Raw genomic sequence first — 10,463 nt, 5'->3', positions numbered from 1 at the left:
TTCCTCTGAGCCAGCCCCACTGACATGGCAGATGGTGCCAGGGATAGCATGTTCACAGATCCTAATAAGGCCATGCTCTGGCTTCATTTAGCAAGTGGTCACGTCCCATCCCGCCTCGGCGGGTGGCGCGATGCACCAGGGTGCTGAGTCGTGACCCTACGGGGAGCAGACGGCATAGAGGCCCTACGTTCATTACTGTAGATGACATGAGTTTCCTCCTAGACCATAGTGGTTGTCGTATGTTTCCGTCAGGACAAATGTCGGCGCCCACAACACTGTTTGGGCTCTGACATGCCTAGAAGGGCTTAAGGTGCCCGTCGGGTCATATCATGATGGTACTATCCTGCAGGCGTGCAGGGTATGATCCTAGGTATTGTGGTTGACTTGAGCGCCCCGCCTTATCTACATGCGTAGTTATGAAGGAGCAGCGCATAGATGTCGGGCGAGGCGGAGCCTGCCCTCGGACATCGGGCGAGGCGGAGCCAGCCCCCAGACGTCGGGCGAGGCGGAGCCTACCCTCAGATGTTGGGCGAGGCGGAGCCAGCCCTCGGACGTCGGGCGAGATGGAGCCAGCCCCCGGACGTCGAGCGAGGCAGAGCCTACCCTCGGACGTCGGGCATGGTGGAGCCAGTCCCTAGGCATCGAGCGCGCGGAGCTAGTCCCTAGATGTTAGGCAAGGTGGAGCCTGCCCCCGAACGTCGGGCGAGGCAGAGCCTGCCCCCGGACATCGGGCGAGGCGGGGCCTGCCCTCAGACGTCGGGCGAGGCAGAGTCTGCCCCTGGACGTTGGGCGAGGCAGAGCCAGCCCCCTGGATGTCAGGCGAGGTGGAGTCTACCCTCAGACATCGGGCAAGGCGGAGTCTACCCTCGGAGGTCGGGCGAGGCGAAGCCAGCCTCCGAACATCGGGCAAGGCAGAGTTTGCCCTTGGTCATTTAGGCAAGAAGTGTAGTTGCGTTCTTGTCTATTTGGAAGCATCAACATTTGATGGTTATTAGCTCCTCCTCTTTGGGTACCCCAGTATTCGGTCCCCGATAGTAGCCCCCGAGCCTCCGGGTGATTCGGATAGAATCGCCCAGGGGCTAATTTGACTCGCCAGAGGGTGCGCGCGAGCCCCCTGGGTGATTCAAATAGAATCACCTAGGGGGTGATTCATCTTGCCAGAGGGTGCGCACGAGCGCACCCATCGGGTGTAGCCCCTGAGCCCCCGGGTGATTCAGATAGAATCACCTAGGGGGGATTCAGACCCTTCATGGCTATGGCTGTGAGGTTCGGTGGTTGTTTAGCCAGATAGCTCAATTTGGATCCTAGTATCCCATCCACGGAGATCCATCTAGGGCCAGCCCGGCTGAGACTCGATTGTGGGCCGAGACTCCCATGAAACCTATGCGTCCGAGTTTTGGCTAATCACGGGCTCATCCTTCATCGTAAGGGTTCCTTGGGACGGTTCGTCAAAACCATTGATGGGCCAGCCCTCGAACACCTAGGCCCAGCCAGCCCTGGAGGAATGCTTTTTGACCTATATCTTTTTACTGGTAAAGAGTCCTGGTTTGCCCAGAGAGGCAAAATATCCAGCGCGTCTTTGAAGGGAAAGGATAGGGATTGTGGGCGCATATCCCACGTGGTGATGTGGTGGTGAATAGTGGTAGGCGTGGAGATCTAGGCGGACGGTTGCCTTCCTCGCATGTGTCACCCCTATAAAACCAAAGGGTTCGCCCCTAGGATTTCGTACATTGCCTCCTTGCCTTTGCATCTACAACCTTCACTGCCAATCACCTAAGACTCCCGCATCTGCATCTCAGCCACCGTCAAGTTCGCATCCATCCACCCCAATCATTTAATGGGGTCATGGTGTAGATCCGATGTCACCCTCCAGCACCTAGAGGGCCTCATTCACCGTGGCCTTCTTTGCGCGTGGACTGCTGCCGAGGAGTGGCGGCTGCCCGGCAATGAGGACGTGCCATCGCCTCCTGAAGGCTATGTTGTGTCCTCTACTCACTTCCATGAGCGGGGATTCGCCACCCCCGCCACAAGTTCCTTCGGGGGTTGCTGCATTACTACAAGGTGGAGCTACAACACCTTACTCCCAATGGGATCTAGCACATTGTGGCGTTCGTTGCCCTGTGTGAGGGGTTCCTAGGGATTAGTCCCCACTTTGACCTATGGCGGTATTTCTTTAAGGTTAGCCTCCTGAAGAAGCGGGAGAAGAGGCAAGAGCTGAACATGCCGATGGGATGCACCATTATCTAGCTCTGCAACAACTAGGTCAACAAGTACCCACAGATGCATCTATCGACCTCCAACAAGGGGTGGCATTCGCATTGGTTCTACGTCAGGAACGACGTAGCCGCCCCCTTGCTGGAGTTCACCGGGTGCCTCATCGAGGAGGTCCTAGAATCTTGGAGGAAGTGGGGAGTCTCGGATAAAGATAAGAAGAGGATCCAGGACCATCTCACCGCCATCTGCATTCTGAAGGAGATGGGCATGAAGGGGTTGGGTATCATCGGCACCTACCACACGAGGAGGGTGGCATCGCTGATGAGGCATGTGCTTCCCCTGCACATGATGGCGCCTGGGGTGGTGCTTGATAGGACGACGATCGTGAGGGAGCGCTCTCCCCATTCGAAGTGGCGTAGCGCATCAAGGAGGCAATGGAGCCTTCGTGGGACGACGCCGGTGCTGTTCTTGATTTTGTGTATCCGGTGCCGGGGCATCCCCCAATGCAGCCAGAATCAGGGTACATTGACTTCATAAGTTCTCTTTCCTCGTGCCTCCTTTTTAATTGAACTCCCGACCCCTTGATGCTAATATTGAGATAGGGGGACCAGTTGAAGAGACTCATCTTTATGGACCCCTGGCTCCACTGCCGAAGGACCCATTTGTGGCGATGGTGAATCGCACCGTGGCCGAGTGGCAGAAGAAGACCAAGGAGGACGAGAGGAGGAAGACGCAATTGAAGTTGCAGGCACAAGAGTGAGGAGAGGAGACAGACAGTGATAACAACAATGACAACGATGATGAGGATGACGAGGTAGTAGCCGACACTGAGTGGAACGACCTGGCTAGTGAGGATGCGCTGACGAGGTATATACTCATCCGTGCAGGGGAATGCACATCCATGGGGCTAGTGGAGATGGACCGAACCATCGGCCTACCCTAGGAGATAGCTAGAGCGGGCGGGTCTACCACCACGCCTGAGGTGCCGATGCAGGGGGTGGCCCCGTCGCCGCACCTCAAGTGCTATCAGGCATGGTGGGCGGATCTATCGCCACGCCCGAGGTGTCGGTGGAGGGGCGGCTCTACTGCCATGCCCCCGGATGCAAGGGAGGTGGGTCCCTCTGCCCAGGAGCAGGGGGCGGGCTCAAAATGGTCCCGCCCTGATGAGGCGGAGCAGAGGCCTAGGGTTCGTCCCCCAAACATCGACACTGCCCAACAGCGCCATCGTAAGCCACCAACTTCTCTGTTTTCTTTGTTTTTCTCTATTTTTGCCTATCGTCATTGTGACTCACGCCTTTTGTTTCTTCTGTAGTGTCGGGAGATGGGTTAGACAGGGCACTTGTTTAGCGCTGGCGCCCAAGAAGAGCGTCGCCCTTCAGGCAAGGTGGGGGCCATTGCCTGACGTCGCTCCCATTTCGGATGAGAGCGGAGCCTGCATCATAGCCTTGTTGGTCGGTCATGTGCCGCCCGCGGTGGTGCCCATGCCCTCGGTGGGTCAAGCAGTCGGTGAGGCTGAGGGGTGCCCTCAGAGGTTGCCGAGCAAACGGCGACGGAAGTGATTCCGCTGCTGACGTCGGAGCGGGCGGAGCTGCCGGTCGCATTCGTTGCGTCGGCCACGGCGGGCATGGCGTAGCCGGACGAGGTCCTGCTAATGGAGGCAGAGGTGATGGGGGCTATGACTGATTGGTTGTAGCTAAAAGCTACGGTGGCGGCGCCCGAGGCAGCGACGTGCCCCGTGCTACCGGTGACCCAAGAGATGACGCCCGTCGTGGGTAGGACGGAGGGGGTCATGTCCGAGGGACCCCCGGACACCACGGTAGTTGCTGAGGAGACCAGCAGGGAGTTGTCCCTAGTCCCAACACCGGGAGGTAGCCACCCACCCATGCAGGATGAGCCCCTGCTCCAGTGGGGGAGTCCGCAGGACCCGTCATCGTAACTCTTCACCATCGACGATGCCGCCGAGGGCATGGAGCGGGAGAGTCTCAATGAGGGGATCATGGCCATGCTAGAAGCTTTGAACTAGGCCAGGGGCACCCTTTGAGACATCATCGTTCCCACTAGCTAGGTATTCACTTAGTCTTGCCTCTCGCCCACCTCTTTCTTCATCTATTTTTGTGTTCTGACCACCGTCTTTTTTTAGTCTCTTATTGCTCGCAGCCGGGAGAAATCTCGATTCCTTCATGGACATAAGGAGGACTGGGACCACCTCATTGATGAGGCATCACTGCACAGGGATGTGACTACCCAGTTCTAATAGAGGGTGGTCGAGTTGACTCCCCTTGCCGCGGAGGCTGACAATCTTTGACGGCGGGAGGCCGAGGCCCATCAGGATGCGGAGGACGCCGAGAAGTCTTTTGATGAACTATCGGAGAGGGTGTGGCGGGATGAGGAGGAGGCCACCAGAGTGTGGAAGGAGTGGGACGAGCTGCTCCAGCAGATGCCGAGTCCCGCCAGCGGATCATCAACCTCCTAGCCGAGGCCGAGAAGGAGCGGGATCTCAGGCTAGGAGCCGAGGAGAGGTCCATGGTCCAAGAGTAGAGGGTGAAACTAGACGCCGAGGTGGTCACCTAGCTTCGCAAGGAGCAAAACGAGCTCAATGGGGATGCCCATGACTAGAGGGTCCTAGTGTGGCTTCGTTTGTAGAGTTCGCCCTCCACAAGAATGAAGGACTTGGCGTGACGTGCGAGCCATCGAGCCTCTGCCTTGTCTATTGGCAATGTGTCATGGAGTACGTAGTTGAGGTAGAGTGTTCTCCAATCGACCAGAGGGTCAGGCTCTATCGCTGGATCTTCTTCAAGCCCCATGACCTCAGGGCCGGACAGAGCCGTCGATTGGTTAGCCCCCGAGGCTAGATCGGGCGGACCGTTGTTGGCATGTTCTGACCCTTCGTAGTGCACCGAGGGCTCGTGTTGGTCACTGGCGAAGACACCTGTTGGCACCGGCTCTCGGCCGGATGCCGCCTTCGCAAGCGCGTCAGCCACCTCGTTGAGGCACCTCAGGATGAATAGAGTTTGAGGCCGTCGAATTTGTCCTCCATCCATCGGACTTCTCGGCAGTATGCAGCCATCTTGGTGTCGTGATAGCTTGACTCCTTCATGACTTGGTCGACGACTAGCTAGGAGTCACCCTAGACATTATGGTGTCAGATGCCCAACTTGATGGCAATGCATAGGCCCTTGATGAGTGCTTCATACTCAGCCACATTATTGGATGAGGGGAAATGGAGATGAACCATGTACCTCATGCGTACCCTAAGGGGCGATATGAAGACTAGCCCCACACCAGCGCCCCTCTTCATTAGCGACCTGTCGAAATACATCGTCCAGTACTCTTGGTCGATGACCGACGGTGGCATTTGGACCTCAGACCATTCCACGACGAAGTCAGCCAACACTAGGGATTTGATCGTTGTTCAGGAGGCATACGTAATGCCCTGATCCATCAACTCGAGTGCCCATTTTATGGTTCTTCCTATGGCATCTTGGCTTTGGACGACCTTGTCGAGGGGGAATGACGTCACGACCGTCACCGGGTGTGACTCAAAGTGGTGGCGTAGCTTCCTTTTGGTGACGAGACGGCATACAGGAGCTTCTGGATTTGGGAGTAGCATGTCTTAGAGTCAGATAGTACCTCGTTGATGAAGTACACGGGGCGCTGCACCTTGAGGGCGTGCTCCTCTTCTTCCTGCTCCACTACTAGGATGGCGCTGACCACTGGCGTGGTGGCCGCTATGTATAGTAGAAGGAATTCTCCATCGGTTTGGAGGAACCAAGATCGGGGCCTTTATCAAAAGCAGTTTGACCATGTCAAGTGCCTCCTGGGCCTCGGATGTCTATTCGAAGCGGCCGGCTTTCTTCAAGAGTCGATAAATGGGGAGACCTCGTTTGCCGAGGCGCGAGATGAATTGGCTGAGTGCGGTGAGGCACCCTGTGACTCGCTGAACCGTTTTATGTTCTGAATTAGACCCATCATTGTGATGGCTAAGATTTTCTCCAGGTTGGCTTCGATGCCACGCTCGGAGACGATGAAGCCGAGCAGCATACCCCTCGGGACCCCAAAAACACACTTCTCGGGATTGAGTTTGATGCCGTTGGCTCAAAGTTTTGCAAAGGTTTGCTCTAGATCGGCTACGAGATGGTCAACCTATTTGGACTTGACCACGATGTTATCAACGTAGGCCTCAATGGTCTATCCGATGAGGTCCATGAAGCATTTGAGCATACAATGCTAGTATGTAGCCCAGCGTTCTTCAGACCAAACGGCATTGAGACGTAGCAAAATGATCCAAAGGGAGTGATGAAAGATGTCGCGAGCTGGTCGGACTCTTTCATCGTGATTTGATGGTACCCGGAGTACGCATCAAGGAAGCAGAGGGTTTCACACCCTGAGGTAGAGTCAACTATTTGGTCTATGCGTGATAAAGGAAATAGATCCTTTGGGCACGCCTTGTTGAGACCCATATAGTCAACACACATCCTCCATTTCCCACTCTGCTTTTGTACAAGAATGGGATTGGCTGACCACTTTGGGTGGTATACTTCCTTAATGACTCCGACCACCGAAAGTTTTGCTATCTCTTCGCCGATGGTCCTGCATTTCCCCTCGTCGAAGCGACGCCAGTGTTGTTTCACCGGTTTGGAGCCTAGGTGGATTTTCAAGGTGTGCTCGGTGACTTTCCTTGGGATGCCTAGCATGTCTAAGGGTTTCCACACAAAGATGTCATTGTTAGCGTGGAGGAAGCCGATGAGCACGCCTTCCTATTCGGAGGAAAGCGTGGTACCAACACGCACTATTTTATCCTCGGTGCTCCTGGGGTCTATGAGGACTTCTTTAGAGCCCTCTGCAGGCTCGAACGACCCGGTCGACTTCTTGGTGCCGGGTGCTTCTTCGGTGACCTCCTTCTTGATGGTGGCAAGCTCTTTGGAGGTGATGATTGCTGCGGCGTGACCGCAGCACTCGACCTCGCACTCATAGGCGCGCTGGAAGGAGGTGCCGATAGTGATGACCCCATCAGGGCCCGATATTTTTAGCTTGAGGTATGTATAGTTGGGGACAGCCATGAACTTCGCATAGCATGGACATCCCAGGATGGCGTGGAAGGTTTCGGGGAACCCGACCACCTCGAAGGTGAGGGTTTCTGTCCTATAATTGGATGGATCCCCGAAGGTAACGGGTAGATTGATCTGCCCAAGTGGCATGGCCTACATTCTGAGCACGATGCCATGGAAAGGTGCTTGGGTTGGGCAGAGGCATGTTTAGTTGATGCCCATTTCATCGAGCATCTTGGCGTACATGATGTTGAGGCCGCTGCCTCCATCCATCAGTATTTTGGTGAGCTGCTTTGGGCCAATGATCGGGTCGACCACGAGAGGATATCTCCCTAGATGCAGGACGCTCTCTAGGTGGTCAGTCCGATTGAAGGTTATGGTAGACTCTAACCACCGGAGAAAGGCAGGCGTGGTTGGTTTAGTCGTATAGACCTCACAGCGTGTGACCTTCTGATGGCGTTTGGAGTCATAGGCTGCTGATCCTCTGAAGATCATGAGGCACCCATCCGGTGTCAGAAAGGCGTCATCCTTTTCCTCGGTGTCATCCGTAGTGTGGGTTGGGTCCTTTTTGTGCTCCCCTTTGTTGGAGCCTCTGGACAAGAACCGCCGCATGAGGCTACAGTCCTTGTACAGATGCTTGACTGGGAAACCATGGTTTGGGCATGGCAACTCAAGTAGTTTTTTGAAATTGTTCAGAGTGCCCTCCATGGGCTTCTGACCACCCTTGCGGTCAGCAGCGGCCATGAGTGAGTCCTCGCATCGTTGCTTCTTGTTCTTCCTTTTGGCAGAACAATTGGAGGCGCCTTCACTGGCGCCCTCGTCCCACCGTGCCTTGCCATCGAGACGATCAAAGATCTCCTCGACCGCTTCTTCTCCCGTGGCATGGCTGGTGGTGATGTCTAGGAGTTCTTTGGTGGTTCACAGGCCCTTGCATCCTAGCTTATGAACCAAAGACTCGCAGGTAGTCCCAGATAGGAAAGCTCCTATAACATCGGCGTTGGCGATGTTAGGTAGCTTGTTGCACTATTGGGAGAAGTGCCGGATGTACCCACAGAGGGTTTCACCAGCCTTTTGTCGGTAGTTTTTGAGGTCCCATGGGTTCCCAGGGCACTTGTATGTGCCCTAGAAGTTCCCCACAAGACCTCCTTTAGGTCTGCCCAACTCTAGATTCTGTTGGACGGCAGGTGTTCCAACCACGCTCATGCTAAATCGGCCAAGAATAGTGGAAGGTTGCAGATAATGAAGTCATCATTATCCGCATCACTGGCTTGGCAGGCAAGCCGATAGTCTTCGAGCCATAGTCTGGGGTATGTTTCCCAGAGTACTTTGGGATGTTGGTTGGTGGCCGGTACCTTAGTAGGAAGGCAGTGTTGAGGATGTGCTAGGCGAAGGCCTGAGGGCCCGGAAGGCTAGAGCTCAGACTCTGGTCCTCGCCGCTGTCGTAGCGTCCACCGCGATGAGGATGATAGCCGCGGCTGGCTCCCTCTCTTGGATTGACATGGGTATGCCTGCGAGCATCGAGAGTGCTATGTGCATCATGGTTACGGCCGAGACACTAATGCACTGGGACCACTGCCCACTGCCTGCCGCCCTATGGTGCCTGGTGGACTGACACGTCCCTACCGGGACGCTCGGAGAGCATGCATTGGCTAGCATTGAGCTCATGTCACTGAGACAACGAGCTCTCTACCTGCTGTGCCACCGCATGCTCGAGAAGCATGTGAATCTCATGGTGAGCCCAATAATCCTCGGGCGTCGTAGCCTCTGGAAGACCGTGGAGTAGGGCGGCTACAGCGGCGATGTTCTGGCTTGCCCGAGCGAAGCAAGGAAGGGCTTCATCATCGGTGATGATCCTTCAGTTTACATCGTGGGCCATGGCGCATGCGTGCCCACCATCTCTGTGGTGTTTGATCTCCCGATCGAGCTCCGTGCATTCCTGCACAAGCTAGAGTCGCGCTTCCTCGATCTCCCGATGTTGGGCTATTAGCTGCTCCATCCCCATGCGAGGTGGGGCCGCTATCTCCCCTTTAGCCTCATCACCGAGGTTGTCCGCCAGGGTAGCCTCCTCCTCAGAGATGCTTTTGACGTGTCCCTCGGGGGTACCCGTCATGAAGCATTCCTGGGAGGGGTGATGGCTCCCCCTGCTGGAGTCAGAGCCAGACGACGACCCTGGCTCCTCTGCGAGGAGGTTGTGGAGAGATTCAGTGACATGTTCGATCGCCCCCATGAACTTGTTGTTCACAGGTGGTAGGACCATGTGTCGTGCCATAAGGTGGCTAACGGTCGCCGCAGCATTGCGGAGATCGAACGGAAGCGCTGTCAGGGCGCTCCGTATGTGGTGTTCCAGAGAGAGGGATCCTCCTCTAGCGAACCATGCCATGTCATTGGCGTTAGAAAGGGTGAGGCAGCGCTGGTCCTCCCTAGACTGCTAGGGTCCTAGGGAGACATCAAACTAGCGCTCAAGCCTCTCATAGTTGAGGCTGATGGAGGGGAGAGATTGGATGGCGGCATGAGCCAATGCCAACTCTCCTCCCATAGTGATGATGAAGTCTAGGTCACCGAAGCACACGTGTGCGCCCAGGACCCAACTGATTCCATGGCTAGCCATCCATGGCTTGATGCTAACGTCGGAATGTGCAAAGGTCCCCTACCTGGTGTGCCAATGTCGGTGTTTCGAGTAAACACCAACTAGTAAATTTGAATTATTGTGCGTTTGGCCCAGATGGTGTGCTAAAAAGACACAAGGTTAATACTAGTTCGGGCAGAATGTCCCTACCTCCAGTTCGCGGTTGCTACTTGTGTTATTTGCACTAAAAGGTTCATAGTAGGGGGTACAAATGGGCGAGAGAGGGACAGGTCCCAAGTTTCTGATGGAAAGGTCGAACGGGCATTGAGAGCTTGTTTGTTGCTCAACTGTGTGTTAGGCGGTGTGATGTGTGTGTAATTGGTCGGTCCCCTTAGTGGTGTGCCCTGCCTTCCCTTTTATAGATCAAGGGGGAGCAGGGATTACAAAATGGGAGAAAGAAGAAGAACCAGAGGCCAAGAATGTCCTTCAAATATGCTAGGTCTTCCTTTTCCTCTGAGCCAGCCCCGCTGACATGGCAGACGGTGCCAGGGATAGCACGTTTGCTGATCCTAATAGGGCCGTGCTCTAGCTTCGTTCACCAAGTGGTCATGTCCCATCCCGCCCCGGTGGGTAGT

This window comes from Miscanthus floridulus, chromosome 8, assembly GCF_019320115.1.
Source record: "Miscanthus floridulus cultivar M001 chromosome 8, ASM1932011v1, whole genome shotgun sequence".
NCBI lineage: Eukaryota > Viridiplantae > Streptophyta > Magnoliopsida > Poales > Poaceae > Miscanthus > Miscanthus floridulus.
Note: the sequence above shows the minus strand (reverse complement) of the source record.